This window comes from Equus przewalskii, chromosome 2 (assembly GCF_037783145.1).
Source record: "Equus przewalskii isolate Varuska chromosome 2, EquPr2, whole genome shotgun sequence".
Classification (NCBI taxonomy): domain Eukaryota; kingdom Metazoa; phylum Chordata; class Mammalia; order Perissodactyla; family Equidae; genus Equus; species Equus przewalskii.
Genome location: NC_091832.1, coordinates 76,292,944 through 76,311,152, shown reverse-complemented (window position 1 = coordinate 76,311,152; position 18,209 = coordinate 76,292,944). Strand labels below are relative to the sequence as shown.

Sequence of the window (18,209 nt, the reverse complement as noted above, 5' to 3'; positions counted from 1 at the left end):
GCTAAACTAAAGTGATCTTTTGAATTTCAAACGCCATTTTAATAGAACCAGAAATCATATCTTTTCCTAAAGCCAGGTACTTAGCGAAATTGCCAGTTTATTATTTCTGACAAAAGCAGTTATTTTAAAATTTGCTTAAGTTTCCCCCAAAAAGCATAATCATTTTCTATAACCTATATAAATACATTAATTTTTAGTGATATAGACAGAGTAGCATAATTATGCATTTCACTATTTCTTACATCACAGATCATAGTGAAAGTAAAGTGGAAAATTAAAGCAGGTATCAATGTCATTTGAGAACAAAATAAAAAACAAATAATTTTATTTATATGTACACAAATTTCAGTGAAAAAAGTGTGCAGTGTATTGGTTTTTCATCTCCTCATGTATACCCTGCATCTGTGTGAACAAATTGTACTGGACAGAAGAACTTGTTTTGAGGTACTCCCTCCCATTAGCCTAAACTGCAGACAGGCACCAAATGGGAATAAATAAGGACTCTCAGAGTCCTGCAATTGCTTTTCTTGAATTATGTTGAAATTTATAACTAAATCTATTTTTTACCTGTAAAATCTGAAAGAGATAATCTATGAGCCTACTCAGGCTGCCATAGCAAAATATCACACACTGGGTGACTTAAACAACAGAAATTATTTTCTCAAGCCTCCAGAGGCTGGGAAGTCCAAGATCAGGGTACCAGTACGGCTGGTGTCTGGTGAGAGCCATCTTCCTGGCTTGCAGATGACCACCTTCTTGCTGTGTGTTCGCATAAAAGAGAGAGAGAGAGAGAGCAAGCTTTCTGTTGTCTCTCTTTATAAGGGCGCCAATCCTATCACAAGGGCCTCATTCTCATGACGTCATCTAAACCTAATTACCTCTCAAAGGCTTCATCTCCAAATGCCATCACATTGGGAATTAAGGCTTCACCATGTGAATTTGAAGAGGAGACAATTCAGTCCATAGCAGACAACCAAACTGAACCTGGGGTGGTTTCAGTCATTTTTTTTATAAACATGTGCTGTCAAGTATAAGAGTGTGTGTCTATGTCCAAACAGCTTTTTTTTTTTGTTAAATTGACTTTAGTGGAGCCATTTTATTTTATTTTTTTAAGATTGGCACCCGAGCTAACATCTGTTGCCAATCTTCTTTTCTCCTTCTTCATTTTCTTCTTCTCCCCAAAGCCCCCCAGTACATAGTTGTCCATTCTAGTTGTAGGTCCTTCTGGTTGTGCTATGTGGGATGCTGCACCAGCATGGCTTGCAGAGCGATGCTAGGTCCAGGCCCATGATCCAAACTGCCGAAACCCTGGGCTGCCAAAGCAAAGCGCACCACCTTAACCCCTCGGCCATGGGGCTGGCCCCTCAAAGAGCTTTTAATGACCTGAGATAATCAGGATCAATGATTGGTTCACTAAATTAAAGACTACATTGCTTCCTACTTCTAGCCATCCACACTAATATTTTGTCTGTCTGAGTCATTCAGCACTAAAATTTATTAGAGTCTAACTTCTAGAATTATACGAAAATAATCTAAATTAACATGTAGAGTAAATTGTTTACAGTTTATGACCTTGTGCAGGAACAAATGCCTGAACAGATTTTTCACCTGGTGAAAATCTGTAGAAACCACTGGAGGGCCCAGGTTTGTAACCTTTCCAAGATTAGATTCAATCTGAATTATAGTCATCTTACTTGGAGGACTCACCTCCCACACTGACTTGAGTGGATGAAAAATAAGGAAATTAACTAATAAGTACTAATATTATACCCACAGAAACTTCTATTTGGGATATTAAATTTCCTAACACTACTGGATAATTATTTTGAGCAGTAAGCACTTGAAAGTTTTAATTTTCATTTCCAATGGATGGATTTATTTTCTCCTTGATTTTAACCAGATGTTGAGAAATAAATTTCATTATTAGAAACTATTAGTATCACTTGAAAAAAAGTTGCAAAACGTAGAAAACTAATTTTAATATTTAATTATAATTTATATTAGTTTCTTTACCAAGGAAAACCAACTTTCTTTTCCTTAAATTGTGTAGTGTTGACCTTTCAAGGTCTGTTCACTGATTTGTGTGTCTCATTACTGTTCCTTGAGACTAAAACAACCATACATTACAATGGTGCCAAATCAGTCAGGGCCTCACCTAATTTCAAAAACAGATGCTAGGTGAAAAGAATACCATAGGAAATATGAATAGTCCTTTTCTATTAAGAAATCTGGTAGGATGCTTTGTAAAACTTTCATGTTACATGGTTTTCGTACTATATGATATAAATCTACTTTTGAATATGATATGAAATCAATCATGTGGCTTTGGAAAAAATTAAAAGAAAACTAACAAGTTTCCAGAGTTTATGTCATTGTGAGAAGAACTGATTAAAGTTAGCATATAGGACCAGCCCTGGCAGCCTAGTGGTTAAGTTTGGTGCACTCTGCTTTGGTGGCCCAAGTTGGCTCCTGGGCATGGACCTATGCCATTCATCTATTACTGGCTGTGCTGCGGTGGTGGCTCACATACAGAAAGAGGAAGATTGGCAGCAGCTGTTAGCTCAGGGTGAATCTTATTCAGCAAAAAAAAAAAGTTAGCATAGAATTTATGTCAGGAGTCAGAAAATTATGGCTCAAGAGCCAGATCTGCCTACTGCCTGTTTTTGTACAGCTTAAGAGCTAAAAGTGGATTTTGCATCTTTCAGTGGTTGAAAAAAATAAAAATAATATTATTTGTGATGTGTGAAAATTATACAAAATTCAAGTTTCAGTGTCCAAAAGTAAAGCTTTGTTGGAACACAGCTATGCCAATTCATTTACATATTGTCTATGGCTGCTTTTGAGCTGTAAGGACAGAGTTGGGTAGTTGTGACAGAGACTGTATGATCCTCTAGGTCTAAAATATTTAGTGCCTGATCCTTTAAAAAAAGGTTTGTTGATTCCTGAGTTAAATAAAGGCTATAACATATCAAGATTTTTTGTCAAAGCACAATTCAATAATGTTATTTTATGATGTGGCGTTTAATATTCTTACATTTCAAAAAATGTGTTTGTTTCAAAATGAACAAAAAAATCGTGTTTGTAATATTTATGTGAATTTTTCTTTTTAGTCTAGTTAACCATAATTTTCTTTTGGATATATGCCAGTTTTTCAATTAACATTATTGTCAGTGGGTCCAACCACATCAACTATGGCAAAATGTATTTAGAACCTTGTGTTGAGGATGATGTCACAGCATATTGAGTAAACCATTTACTTACTCAAATTGGCCATTTAAACAACCAGCAATCAACCATAACAAAACCAATGTTTTTTTAAAATTATTCATACATGGATTTGTGTAAGAGAAATGTAAAGTAAACAATCTATATATGGATGGGCAATTTTTTTTATTTTTCCAAAGCATAAAAATAATCGTTGAAAAATGTCCCCTTTTGCTTTTCTCTGAATCTAGCTAGTTTAATTTATAGTAAATTATATTTTAAGACATCAGAGCAGTCTAATGCATAATATTTGCTTGGAAAATAAGAGGATTCTATATTATATATTAACAGAATTGGACTATTAAAAGGGATTTTGTTAGTATTTTTAAGGACTAGAACCATATTTTCAACTACGTACCACCATAAAGGTGCTTTATGAGCTGTGGAAATTATGGTCACATTTGCAAAGATTAAAACTAGATTAGAATGCCACAATTAACAAGAAAAGGGCAGAGAGATGGGGAAAAAAAAATCAAAGCTGTCTCATACGCCCCTCCTTTTTTGTTTTTTTCCAAATTTACTTTACTTGAAAAGAAAGATCATCTAGGATATTCTACAGAAATGGTCCCTACTTTGGTTACATAGAAATAAGCACAAAAGGGCTTCGATGTGATTACTTGGCTAGATTTCCATGTGGATTATGATGTGCATTGAGTCCTGATCTAACTTTAGTCATTTGCACGGTTCATAGAATTGAGCAGTATTTAATGCACGGGTCTGAAAAGTTAAGTGAGCTATTCACTGTATGTATGCACAAAGAGGAAAAAATAAAAATGAAAAAACACTGAGTCAGCCAGGGTACAAAATTTTCATACGTCCGGGCATCCTTCCCATTGAGATAGATGCCACTAAAAAAGACAATCTTTAGGTTCACCCTGGACAATCACAGTCTTACCAGAGTCTTCATTGCTCTTGTTCCCAGGTGAACAGAGGAGTGATGTTGAGCCTCCAAACTTCATCTTAACAGGATGTGTGTAACATGCCAACAAGACCAGCCCCAATCTGACCTCAAGGCTCAGATCTTTTAACAACACAAAGCTCCTGTCCAGAGTAAAGCCAACTTTTCCCTCTCTGGTCCCTCTTCTGAGGCTTGAGCTTATCTTTCCTTTGCTTATAACCTGCTTAGAGTCAAGCAGAGGAAGTGTATATGTGTATGTAACGTGTGTGGGAAGTGGGGATATCTAATTATTTTTAGTTCCACTTTTCTCTTACTGAGGAAGACAAGCTTAATGACTTGGCTGTGTCATGTCGCCAGTGCAAAGTAAAGTTACCATTTGACTCATAATATGTTCATGACTAAGAGTAAAAACAGACTAATTATCTGGACCCTAAATTTAAATATGGACTTGGTTTTGTTTTCAAGAGCAGAAAACCATCTTCAAAGAAAAACTCCTCAATTTTCCTATTTCTTTCTATTTATTTTTCGTAACAAACTACAAGACTAATCACAAAACAATTCAAAATATCTTCCATGATACAAAAGCTGTATTTTTAAAAATTATTAAAGTATGTTCATGTAGAATCAAATAACCAGAATTTTCAGAAATAACACTAAATTCAGACATTCATAGAAACGTATTTCATTTAAACAACTAGATATTCAGTGGAATATCATTAATCTCTCTTATTTTCTCAATTGTTAGTTCATAAACATAAAGTGTAGGCATGAAGACTTGGCTATTGAACATCGTTCTGTCTGTGGAGGGATTTTTATCCTACTATTTATCATGAACCTATTCCATGCTCAGAATTACACTAGATAATTTAAAGATCTAAGATCTATGTTTAAAAGGTTACTAAGGAAAAGCCGAAATCTGTACTGCCTGGCCCATAGTGAGTACTCAATAACTATGTTAAATAAATGAATGCATGATTGAATGGATATTCATTGAACAAAATCTCACTTCTGTTATAATAACTTAGTCTCTCTATTTTATTTTCATTCTAGGGATGTGGGAGATATGAGGATTAAGTGTTTTTTCAGATTAACTATGTTAAAAAAATGCAAAGTACATTTTTGAAAATATTAAAACTACTATGAGTCAGTGAAAATGTCCACATGAAAGAAAATGTTTTATATTTAATAGTGGGATCACATGATGACCCAGTGAATATCACATCCAAATCTCCTCCTCCTTGACCATGATATGTGGATCCTAAAAATTTAACTCTCAGAGTCCAAGTGAAAATTTATTGTAATTAACATACAACAGAAAGTCTGAAATTGTCAAACAATTAGTAACAAGAAGTAATCATGAAATTTCATGAGTAATACAATTATGAAATCTGATTTAGAAAGGGATAGAGAGTTTTAGCTACAACTTTAAGACTCTCAGCCTTCCCTGGACTCTCCTTATTTAGACTAATTGAATCAGAATGCTAAGGGCTAGTAAATGAAGAACAACAATGTGTTCTTTCACATGTTTTTTATTTTACTACGGACATAAGGTTTACTAAATTAGGCAAGTAGAGTCAAAGACAGTCAAGCCACACTTCATTCCATAAAATGGGCTTGAAAACATCTACAAAGATTCAGAGAAGAATGGGTATAGCAGGATCAGAGACATTTATGTGCTCAACCTTGCTTTAATTGAATTTATTTTTTAGGTTTTTTTTTTCTGCTTTTTCTCCCTAAATTCCCCCAGTACATAGTCATATATTTTAGTTGTGGTTCCTTCCAGTTGTGGCATGTGGGACACTTCCTCAACATGGCCTGACAAGCAGTACCATGTCCACGCCCAGGATCCGAACCAGTGAAATCCTGGGCCACCAAAGCGGAGCACGCGAACTTAACTACTCGGCCACGGGGCCAGCCCCTATTTTTTAGATTTTTGAATGTTCCTTATTTGATCTTTTATGACAAGGTATCTTGGCTGTCTGAGGGGTTTTTATAGGTCAAATTTTCCTTTGGAAATTGATTCTGAAAAACATTGTTTAATACTATTGCAAATTTAATTGTCTCGTGTTGATTGATAGTTGTAAGCTCAAAAGCATTATTTAAAACACAATTAATTTAACATAAAAATATTTTTGTATAAAAGATGATTAATTTGAATTTGCAAAAAATGTAAAGATTCCTCTGTAAGATACTCAGAAAATGTTAATCTAGTTTCATTTGTTTTCAAGACTCATAAACACATATATCTAGTCATTCTCACATTGAAAGATCTGGGTCAAAAAGCTGCAGAAAATTGTGAAAGTCCTACTTAGGAGTCCATGTGATAGTTCATCAAAAAGCATTTTATCAAAAGGAAAATAGACAAGGAAACTGACATTTTAACTTGTCTCCTCTAAATATCCTTTAAAATTCATGTAAACTGCAACAGAATCATTTTTAGTTGGTTTATTTAGCTGACTTAAGAGTTGTCCAAAGTCACAGCAGGGTAGCATGACTCCTATATTATGCTATCTTTTGAAAATTGAATTCATGCCTAAAGCGACACAGTCAGTGAAGCATGTGCAAGTCTGAACAGTGCATCTCGTTAACAATATCTTGATATTGTGGCCAAAAATAAGAATACTCTTGAGATACCAACTGAATCCTCTTTGTCATCAGCCACTCATATAACATGACCCTCTGGTGGTTTGTTACCATTCGGAAAATATGTCTGTAAAATGTCAGTGTCACCAAATTGTAACAATAGTCTGTAATTTGAAAATGACATTGGTATAATCAGCTAATTTTCCAATATTAAGGTATAAATATACTCAGGTAAAGTGATACAATGAATAAAACATCATAATTAAGCCATACCAGGAAAATGATCCCTTATCAGATTGTCACCTTTCTTTTCTGGTTGACATTTAATTGGAGTTTGTAGGTCACAGCCATAAAAGCTTATTAAAAACTCAAAGCATTCTCATGAATTTCTACAGAGTTTTTAAATGAAGAATATCTTGAAGGAGGCGGGAGCTACATTTGTTCCTTTTTATTGGTTTCTAAAGGATACTTCAAAGTTAAGGAAAGGGTTGGAGGGAAAAAGGAGACAACACCAGAGATATACTGGAAAGACTGGAGAGGACTGGCTGAAGAATTACAATCATCTTGGATGACTAAGGTGGACATGACTAAAGTTATGGAAGAAAGAACTTAGAAGGATTTTTAGAGAAATGAATTATAGTACACGGTAACTCGGGTGTCACAGAAAAATCAGTGTCTGAGAAGGTCTTAAACAAGGGTACTTGATAGTAATGGTACTATACAAAATGGGTACAGCCCAATTATTGCCTGTAAAACCCCTGACTACAGAAAGAGAAAAATTCAGCAAGTAGCATGGACTACACTTTGCCAACAAGAAATGGTGGAGCAAAGACAAACGTCCCACTGAAATGACTCATCATTCACATTAACACGTAATGGCTATGTGTGTTATTATCAACCCACTGTCTTAGCTCAGGCTTCCATAACAAAATACAATAAACTAGATGGCTAAAGCAATAGACATTTATTTTCTCACAGTTCCGGAGGCTAGAAGTCTGAGATCAGGGTGCCAGCATGGTGGGTTTCTGGTGAGCACTCTCTTCCTGCTTTGAAGATGGTCACCTTCTTGCTATACACTCTCATGGCCTTTCCTTTGGTGTGTGTATGTACAAAAGAGAGAGATCTCTCTCTCTTCCTCTTCTTACAAGGCCACTAATCCCATCACAAAGACCCCACCCTGATGCCTCATCACCTATTCTTACTCTAAATACCTCCCAAAGGGCCCATCTCCAAATACCATCATACTGAGGGTTAGAGTTTCAATATATGAATTTTAGGGGGACACAAATATTCCGTCCATGCACCCACCTTTGTTTGCTGGAAGTGGCGCTTATTGATTGAAACTAAATTAGTCAACCTAACATAGTAAAATACAAATCTTTCTAGTTTGTATTTCATGCAAGCTATTTAAAACTTTTGTTTGGCCTCTGGTAACGTAAATACTGTTATCTATGTCAGAGAATTTTAGGATTACAAATAAAAATTCCTACCTTAAATAAAAATGTTTAATTGAATTAAATAGTATTATTTAAATTCTTATTGCTAGCAATTTTGTAAGGACCATTGTCAGGCATGTATAATTGCATTAGATTACAACACAGAAGCTAGATTTGTGTCCTATTTAAACAAATCCGCCTTTGAAAATATACGTATTTCAAGAACATTCTTTAAAGCTCCATAATGTCTTTATAATAGACTTTCAAACTGTAAATTTAAAAAGTCTCTGTGTATTTAGAGCATGCTTCATTTATTCATGTCTGACCAATTGGAGGACACAAATAAAAAGCAAAACTGTTCTAAAGTATTAACTACTGTAAAACAAAACTTCTTAAATAAAACAATTTTTAAAAGAAACAATGACTTTCAAACAAAACAATCTTAAAGTATTAATTAAGATTAGTTTCAGCTGTGAATAACAGAAAATTCAAAATACAATAGCCTTAAGTTAGAATTTTAATTCCCCCTCATGTGTCTAAATCTGGATTTTGATAATTTCAGGGCAGGCAAGGCAGCCTGCAAAGTCCTTTGTCATCCTACAAAGCCAACAAAGGAGCTCTACAAAGACCTCAAATGCCCAGACTCCTTATAACTTTCTCTTCCCTTATTTCTAGGTTTGGCCCACAGGAACATAGACCAAGATGGGACTCCAGCCATCACATCCATGTTCCCAGTGGGGAGGAAAAATTTTCCCTTCTTCCCTTCTGGGTTCTTTGTCAGGCCTAATAATTAAATTAACATAAGACACATTAACAGGAGAAAAAACTAATTTAATTACATACATATGGGAGCCCCACAAAGACATGGGGCTCTCAGGCACTCAGGCAATGGAGGCTTATATATCATCCTGAGCTAAAAAAAAAAAAAAAAAAAAAAAGGAGGTCTGGGGAAGGGGTCTGGGGCTTCAAAGAAGAGCAAGACAATTCACAGGAAGATAAGAAGAGCAAATGTTTGGTAAACAAATATTTGTCATGCCATGCACAGAAGTCTCTCTGATAGAAAATGTTACCTCCAGTAATAGCTCTCTTCCTGGTACCCACCCCCTCTCTAAACTCTTTCAGGCAGTGAAGGAGGAGGTAAAAAGCTCTTCCTGAATCTGCTGGGCCCTGATTGTCTTCAGCTTGACATAATCCACACACCCAAATGGCACTTTTTGGGACAGTTTGCCCTGAGCCTCCTCATTCCAAACCACAGGATGGAAAGAGGGGAGACCAAGGGCAAAAAGTGTCCTCCAGGTGTTTCTCAGGGTGCTTCTAGAAGCTGTCACAGATCACTTCCACTTATACCCCATTGGCTAGAACCCAGTCATCAGGCCTCACCTAGGTAGCAAGAGGGAATGGAAAATGTCATCTTTATTCTTGAAGGCCATGTGCCCTGCTAAAATTTTTATGTCTATGGAAGGACACAAGAGATACTGCAGGACAACCAGATTAGAATGACTTTTCCTGTGTTTCCCACTGAACGTTTTGTCCTGTTGATAAGACCATCATTTCCTCACTCAGAAATGCAGTCTTAAGCAGAAATAGGAACATCACATTGCTGAGCTGGACAAAGAAGTAGCACAAGGAAAAAAAAGATAAAATTAGCCTGATATCCTGTTTTAAACAAAAACAGCTCAATTGGCAGTTTCGGCCTGCAGGGAAGTAGGCTGAGAGCCAATACTGAACTACCTTTCATCTATGGAAAAGCTGGCCTTCGCTCAGGGCACAGCTTTGGCAGCTTATAACCAGATTCGAAATCACATTCCATTTCCTTTTCTATCTGCCAGATCTCTCGCACTGGCTAACACTATCCTTCCAGAGAAGAGCACTGAGGTGAGCAAGGAAAGAGAATTTTTAAGTGTGGAGGTTGCGAGGTCTAGAACCTTGGAAGTCACTCATAGATGCATTGTCAAGGTAAGGCCTAATGAGCAGACAACTTCAGCTGAGCAATTAAATCAGCTATATTTTTTAAAAATTTATTTATTTATTTTCGGATGTGCATCATAATATATTTCGAATTCTGTGTAGATTACATCATGTTCACCACCCGAAAACTAATTATAGTCCATCCCCTCACATGTGAGCCTAATCACCCCTTTTGCCCTCCCCTCTCCCCGCTTCCCCTATGGTAACCACCAATCCAATCTGCAATGCTATGTGTTTGTTTGTCATTGTTTTTATCTTCTACTTATGAGTGAGATCATATGAATTGAGCTACATGGGCCAAAGGCCAAAGTCTATCACTTTGGGGATAATTATCAAAAATCATTCGCCAGCTTCTCTCTCTTCCTTATGCATTGATTTTCAATGCAATTTTAAAGCTCTGGAGAAAACATTTCTTCTTTGATACGATATGTAGATTCCAACCATTCAGCCCTTAATCTGTATTAATCCTTCTGATCAGCTTTCAGTGTCACTTAATTAACTCTCAGTAATGGCTTCTATAGAGTGTCTATATTCAGCAATAAATGGCATTAATATTTAATGACACCTAGGTAGAAGTGAGGTGGAACTGTATATGTATAGGTACTTTCTTTTCCCTTCATCTTCCCTGCTGTGGGAACAAGAGCCAGACTGGCTGTGTTCCCTCATTACTTTCCCATCATAACTGCACTAAGCATCAGAATCTGTCATTTGAATTTAAAAATATTAAACTCTACTTCCTAAATACATCCAGAGGAAGGCTGATAGGAAAAAGAAGCTCCACAGATCCAACAAGGGTCCATGGATCTGTATTTAGGCAAGTATTTAGAAAACAAAATGGGTTCTAACCATGAACAAAGCAAATTAAGTTTTTTCTTTTGAATGGTTGAGAACCGTTATCTACGACAATCTCAAGGATTAATTGGCAAAGTGGGAGAGTTTGATCTACTCAAAAGCAAAACATAAATTGAGATGTTAGAAAAAAAAGAAAAGCTCCCATAAAAAAAAACATACAATAGGAATGGTACTCAAAATTCCTGAAATCAAGTATATGGTTTCACCTGCACTAATAAAACAATTGGGATCAAGAAGGGTAAGATTTGTTAGAAAGATGATAAAACTTACTACTTGTGGATATTTTACTTTGCCCTAGATGAAATACTTATTTTCCTTTAAAGTCATGCATGCTATCCATAGTCTCATGAATCTACTGAATTATTTAGTGAGGATTCAAAACATTCCAGCTTGAACTCTGACATGCCTTAGTCTTCTGTTTCTTTATTTTCCTCTCATATTGTCATACAAGACTCAAAAGGCATATGAAGTTGAATAAAATATATTTTCCTTTTAATTGTTGCTTAATCAGGTTTTACATACAAAGTTATTTTGCTATTTTCTCATAAATCAGTACTTTTCATCTTTATGATATCAAGAGCAGTGTTCAATTTATTAAAGTATATTGAGCCAATCTTGAAGGTTTATAATTTGACACTATTTCTATGAGAAACCAGTATGATCTATTGAATCCTGTTTTGCAAGGACCTGAGATTTTAATAGTAGTGACTAAATGAAAATATAGTACCAGGTTAATAATGCTCTGGGCTTTTTCCTGGGGCGATTTAAAATGAGAACATTTATTTTTATTCTCCCTGCTGGGTCCAGAATGGCATTAGGTAAACAGCTGCAACTTTTTATTCTCTCTTATTCTGACAGGGGGCTGACAGTGGCTACTTACCTCCTAAGCAAACAATATTTGACTAGAGACTAATGAGGTGATGAGGACTTGCTCATCAACACCTTTCAGCCAAGTAGAATCAACCTGACATGGCCTGATGAGCCAAAAGTTGGGTAGGAAAGAAAAGTATGCCTTGGGGAAAGACAAAGCAAGCACTAATTTCTACCCAGCACAACCACCTTGAAATAACAAATGTAAGCAGATTTCCTTCAAGAAATAAACAAAGATAAAACAAAGCATAATTTTTCTAAAAAAGAAAGGCATTTGCCAATCATTTATTCAACTTTTACTTTCATTACTTTTTTTTCTTAAAGATTGGCACCTGAGCCAACATCTGCTGCCGATCTTCTTTTTTTCCTTCTTCTCCCCAACGCCCCCCAGTACGTAGTTGTATATTCTAGTTGTAGGTCCTTCTGGTTGTGCTATGTGGGACGCCACCTCAGCATGGCTTGATGAGTGATCCTAGGTCCGTGCTCAGGATCTGAACCAGCAAAACCCTGGGCCTCCAAAGCAGAGTGCACAAACTTAACCACTCAGCCATGGAGCGGGCCCCTATTTCATTTTTAATTTGATGATGATGATCAAAAGATGCACACTTACTTCAAAGGATTCTTATGAGAATTAAGTAACATAAAATTTTAAAGTTATTTACGATATTTAAAGTACTATACAAATGTTAAATTAATGCTATTAAGAATCGGATAATAGAAGGTTTTTGCCAACACTATGGACATAACAAACAGTCAACGTATTTTTAAACGATTAGATGGCAGAAGGGCCTAATTTGGATGCTTTCCTGCAAGTTCTACTGTTCTTTGTTTTGGGAAGATCAACCATGACCTTGTGATATTCGTCTTAACCAGCCAGAAATACCCCACTTTACTATCCCACTCGACTGTTCTTTACGTGTACTTCTATTGTTTCCTGTGTTTGTATTTGGGTTCCCGGGCCTTATAAACGCTCCTCAAAATCAAGAAACATTGATCCCTGTATCATTTGACAGCATAGTAGTCACGAAATCAATTCACATTCTGTCAGTAAAAGCTGCTGCCTGAAAGATTTCTTTAAGTATCCATCTTTATTCCAAAATTCAAGCAGTGTAGCAAAAATATAAGTAAGCTGTAAATGATTGTTCCCTGATTCAGCCTTAATCCACGATTGGTTTCTATTGTGCAATCTTGATTCATATCAAAAGAGAATACATGATGTTTCTAGAGAAGTTTTATCTTTCCTCTCATAGAAAGACACTCTTTTAGTATGATAAGTGGCTTTTAGTAATGGAGAAACAATTTTTAAACTACGTCATAACACCATTCATATACATAAAACTCACTCCCATAAAACCATAACTTTAGGGAACAGGCAGGAGACAGGGCAGATGGATTCTATCTCTTCCTAACTCTACTCCTATTTCCCATGTAATTTTAATGGTCTATTTATGACATGCATTGTGTCTAGACAGCTTTTCCATGAACTAATGAGACCCTGGCCACCTCAATCCACAGTGACTTTATTTCCATTCAATTCTCATCATCACATTCAATAGCACTTACAATATCATAACTTGTTTGACATTTATTATTTACTAGTATGTATTCTGCATATATAATAGAATATATAATAAATATATAATGTGTATTAACAGCCTGATTGTCCAACTAGATTCTGTTTATTGAAGTAATAATGAATTCCAGGACATATAGTAGTAATCTTCACATAGGATATACTCAGCAAATATTTATTGGTAAAATTCATGATGCTGACAATATGTTTAAATTCAAAGAGAAATATACTAATTTAAGCAAAATCAAGTAAATAAACACACAAATTAGTCCTGCCCATCCATTTTCTACATAAATTCAGGTTATATGTAAAAATAACACATGGATATTTCAGCCTCCTGAAGTCCTGTTACTAATTTTATTTTCTCTTTAATAATATAAAAGACACACAATGTCACCTTATCTGCAGCTCTTTTAGAAGACTACACAATTTTGACCTTTCTACCTTGAGTGAATATTAAATAAAGAGTTTAACTAAGTCAAAGACAAAAATACTTATCAATTATATTGAAATGCATTCCACTTTTGGAATGAGGGCTCAAATATTACCTGCTATCATCCTTTTCCTATTCCGTTAGTATCAATATTTTTAGTGTCTAAGAAGCAAATACTGCTTTATTTCTTTTTCTATTCCCTCTATTTCCCCTAGAGCCACAAATATAATAGATCAGAATGTAGTTGATTCTGTCAAATTGCCCTCAAGTAAAAGAATCTTTGTGAGTAGAAAAGCCTTCATAAAAGGCTTTATGGCCTGGAAGGCACCTGAATACTCATTCTCTTCCATATATAGCGATTAAATAACAGATTCCAGTCATACATTATCATACCTAAAATTTCACTGTTTGTAATTGGAGATTAATTTGTTCAGCTTATTCACTGCCTTTTCCAGGCAATTCCTATTAGGGGAAACAAATTAAGGTATGATGTTATTTCTTCTATTTCCTCAAATAATGTCAACTTTACCACCTTTATGTCATCCCTAAAACAAATGAATTCACCTTTAACTGTCACACTAGAGACCTGGACACCAAGCCTAGTTGAGAGAGTAAAATATCCAATTGTGCACTGCTGAAATATTATCAAAATCCAGCTAGCAATAGTAATAGGTATTGGAGTTCTTCAGAAGACTTAGAATCTATGTAGACTCAATGATTTTCAGGGCTCCAGCTGAGCTATGAAAAACTTGCTTAACTGAACCCTATTATATTGGCCTCTACAGAATTACCACACAGTAAGTTGTGTTTCAAGGTAGGTTCTGGATTTCATCAGGAAAAAATACCAAAAATACCCTATTAGAACTGATATCTTCATTTGCTGAAGAATTTTAGATCACTTCTCCAGGATTGCTTCACATAAAATCTCCTTAAAAACTAAATCAAACAGGGGCCAGCCCAGTGGCACAGCAGTTAAGTTTGCACGGGCAGCTGAAGGTGACCTGGGGTTCGCTGGTTTGGATCCAGGGTGCGGACTTGCACACTGCTTGTCAAGCCATGCTGTGGCAGGCTTCCCACATATAAAGCAGAGGAAGATGGGCACAGATGTTAGCTCAGGGCCAGTCTTCCTCAGCAAAAAGAGGAAGATTGGTGGTGGATGTTAGCTTAGGGCTAATCTTCCTCAAAAAAAAAAGAAAAAAAAACTAAATCAAACAAAAACACATTAATTTAGAATAAATACTAGAAAAGACTTTCTTTCCCTTGAAGAATGGTATACATTTTATTCAAAGACATGGAGAACTACATAAGTAGTCATTTTTTTCTTACTGCTTTAAAACTTCATGGACGATGAAAGCCAAATTCTCAGGGCAGTAATAACACCTGTATGAAAACTTACATATTGAATAAAAATTCATTCCACTTTCTTCCATGTCATCTTATTAATCCATTCTACTTTATATTTTCCATGGTTTTGTTACTTCAGGTATTATCAGTCACCTCATATTCTTTGTAGAATTAGGTAAATCATACATTTTTAAAAACAGACAAAACAGAATTATTCATTTATTAATAGGGATTATGTGGCCAGTTTTTTTTTCTCATGAGGATCCAGCATATAAACAAATAAGGAAGCGGAAAAGTGGTGAATGCAGAGAAGGGATTGAAGAATATATCTTCCAGGATATCCCCCAATGATACCTCTCACCTCCTGGCATTCATACCCTTGTGTAATATCCTCCACTTGAGTGTAAGTGGGACCTTATGACCTGCTCCTAACCAATAGATTATGGCAAAGATGGAGGGATATTATGTCTGTGATTAGGTTACATAAGATAGGGACTTCTGTCTTGCCAGCAGGCTTTCTCTCTTACTGGTTTGATAAAGCAAGCTGCCATTTTAGAGAGGCCCACATAACAAGGAACTGAAAGTGGTCTCCAGCTAACGGCCATCAGGAATTCAGGCCCTCAGTCTCACTATCTTTGGGAAGCTGAATCCTATCAACAACCATAGAGGAAGCTTGGCAGCAGATCCTTCCCCAGTCAAGGCTTCAGATGAGACCTCAACACTGGTCAACATCTTGATCACAGCCTTGTGAGAAACCCTGAAGCAGAAGACCCAGCTAACCCATCCCTCAGATTCCTATCCCTCAGAAATTCTGAGATAATAAATGTGCATTGCTTTTAGCCAATAAGCTGGTGGCAATGTGGTATGCAGCAATAGGTAACTAATATGGAGAAACACTCCTATAGTTTACTTATTTTATAACTTAGCTCAGGACCAATCTTGCTTTATGGTTATGTTAACTCATTGGGAAATGTGCTCAGTTGGTTACCAAGGGCATAATTTACCTTTGTCTGTATATTTTTCTATCAGGTGAGTATCAGGTGAATAAATTATTATTTTATCTATTCCTTTACGTAAATAATAGGAAGATTATTCCTTTTCTTTTTGATCATTTGTAAGGCTATGTCTTATAGTGGACTGTCATTCTCAAAATCATGTTTATAGATAAGCTATTGTTAAGCTAGCAATAGAACCTTTGAATGCCTGGGTAAAAAGGAGATAAAAGCCATTACCTGGTGGCCAGATGCCAGGAGGATAAAATGTAAAGGAACATGAAATGGATTGATGGCATGCTTTTCTTCCCTCTACTATCACAGACTTTCCATAAAGCAAATCAGAGAGTTTTTTGTTTCTTTTGAATGAAGATGCTACTCTATCCAAATAATTATATTTTCTTGATGACTAATACAAGACTTTGAGTCTATAAAGTCTTTGAGTCCTATCTAAATGTCAATAAAGTCTTCCAGTCTAACTCCATCACTGGAAATTGTTTCATTTTTACAATGCAGCATAACTGAAGAATGCATATTCTTAAATCCATATGAGGCTAGTTATTTTATTATCCAGTACAGTTCATCATACACAATATACTGCCAAACAATAATGGTTATGTTTCTTATGCTTGTCATACTTTTCCAGAAGTAGCCAAGACTTCTTCAACTATATTCATTCCATTTAGCCCCCTGTGTGTGACAGGAATCCTACTTTCCAACTAGTTCATACTGTTTTACTGCTTCTGTCTGACTTTTTCAGTCTTTTCATAACAGACCTCAGATTACAATGCAGTTAAAATTAATGACTTAGCTAAACATGGTAAGAGTTTGACTTTATGTTCTTTGCTCTCCTTTTCAGCCTTTGTGGGAGATTTGCGTACTTTCTGTGCTCTAGAAACTTCTAATTGAGTATGAAGAAGCCTGGTAAATCACCATACTGCAGCCACAGCAATCCAGTGTTTTCTCTGCCTAATGATCCTAAAGCACATTCAATATATGTTCTTCATCTGAAATCTCAGCATCGTTCAAGGCATATTTATTGGCATTTGGAATGAGCTTGCACAAATCCCCTTTGCACCATTTCATAGTTCACTTCAGTTCCTCTCTCTTTATATAGATCAGGGGAACTCTAGAAGATTTACTATGAGAAAACATTCTAGATATAGGATTTGCAGGATTTTAATACCAGGCACCTGCTTGTCATATAATTGAGATTATCTACAGTGAAGTAGAAACGGGTTTACAAGTTATGTTTTTTTATGGTCCCAAAACTCATACTCATGTATGTCACTAGTTTTGCTAGCTAGCAATTTCTGCTACTTATTATTTCTATCTTTCTACTTTCATAAACGTTTTGAGTTTACCTGAGAGCTATTATGCAAGCAAATAAAATCATGCATTGCTTAATGATAGGGTTATGTTCTGAGAAATGCGTCATTAGGTGATTCTGTCGTTGTCGAGTATACTTACAACAATCCAGGTGGTGTAGCCTACTACACACCCAGGCTGTATAGTACTAATCTTATGGGACCAACATTGTATATGCAGTCCGTTGTTGACCGAAACAGCGTTATGTAGCGCATGACTGTAATCATAAAATAGACATACGTACTTTGGACAGGTCATGAGGCTGGATATACTCACTGAACTCTCATAGAGACTTAGCTAGCCCTAGCCCTCCAGTTATTCGCTATAGAACACCTGTAAGTTTCTTTGCTAGCACTTTTCAAAACTGATGTTTACCTTGTTACTTATTTGTTTAATTTTCTATCTCCTCTCTTCAACATAAGCTTTACAAGGACAGGACTGTGTGTGTGTATGTGATTCACAACTACAATGGGACACAATAACTCACTGAATAACAGAAGCTCAGCAAATATGTTATTAAATATTTAAATATGGGGAAATAGAAGAAGAGAAGACTATCACCTAGGTAAATGTCAGTGTCACGATGATGGCCTGCGGCAGCTGAGTCTGTTGGTGGGAGTTCCATTGA

The 18,209-nt window shown here is 35.9% G+C and overlaps 2 long non-coding RNA genes across 2 annotated transcripts in view; one reads left to right on the top strand and one right to left on the bottom strand.

Moving 5' to 3' along the window:
- Window positions 1-18,209, bottom strand: part of LOC139081780 (uncharacterized) — a 120,967-nt gene that overhangs the window by 8,788 nt on the left and 93,970 nt on the right. The gene's annotated exons all lie outside the window — the stretch shown is intronic.
- Window positions 9,993-18,209, top strand: part of LOC139081779 (uncharacterized) — a 76,652-nt gene continuing 68,435 nt past the window's right edge. The window contains exon 1 of the long non-coding RNA XR_011537081.1: window positions 9,993-10,137. This is a non-coding gene — a long non-coding RNA (uncharacterized lncRNA). The remainder of the gene's footprint in view (window positions 10,138-18,209) is intronic.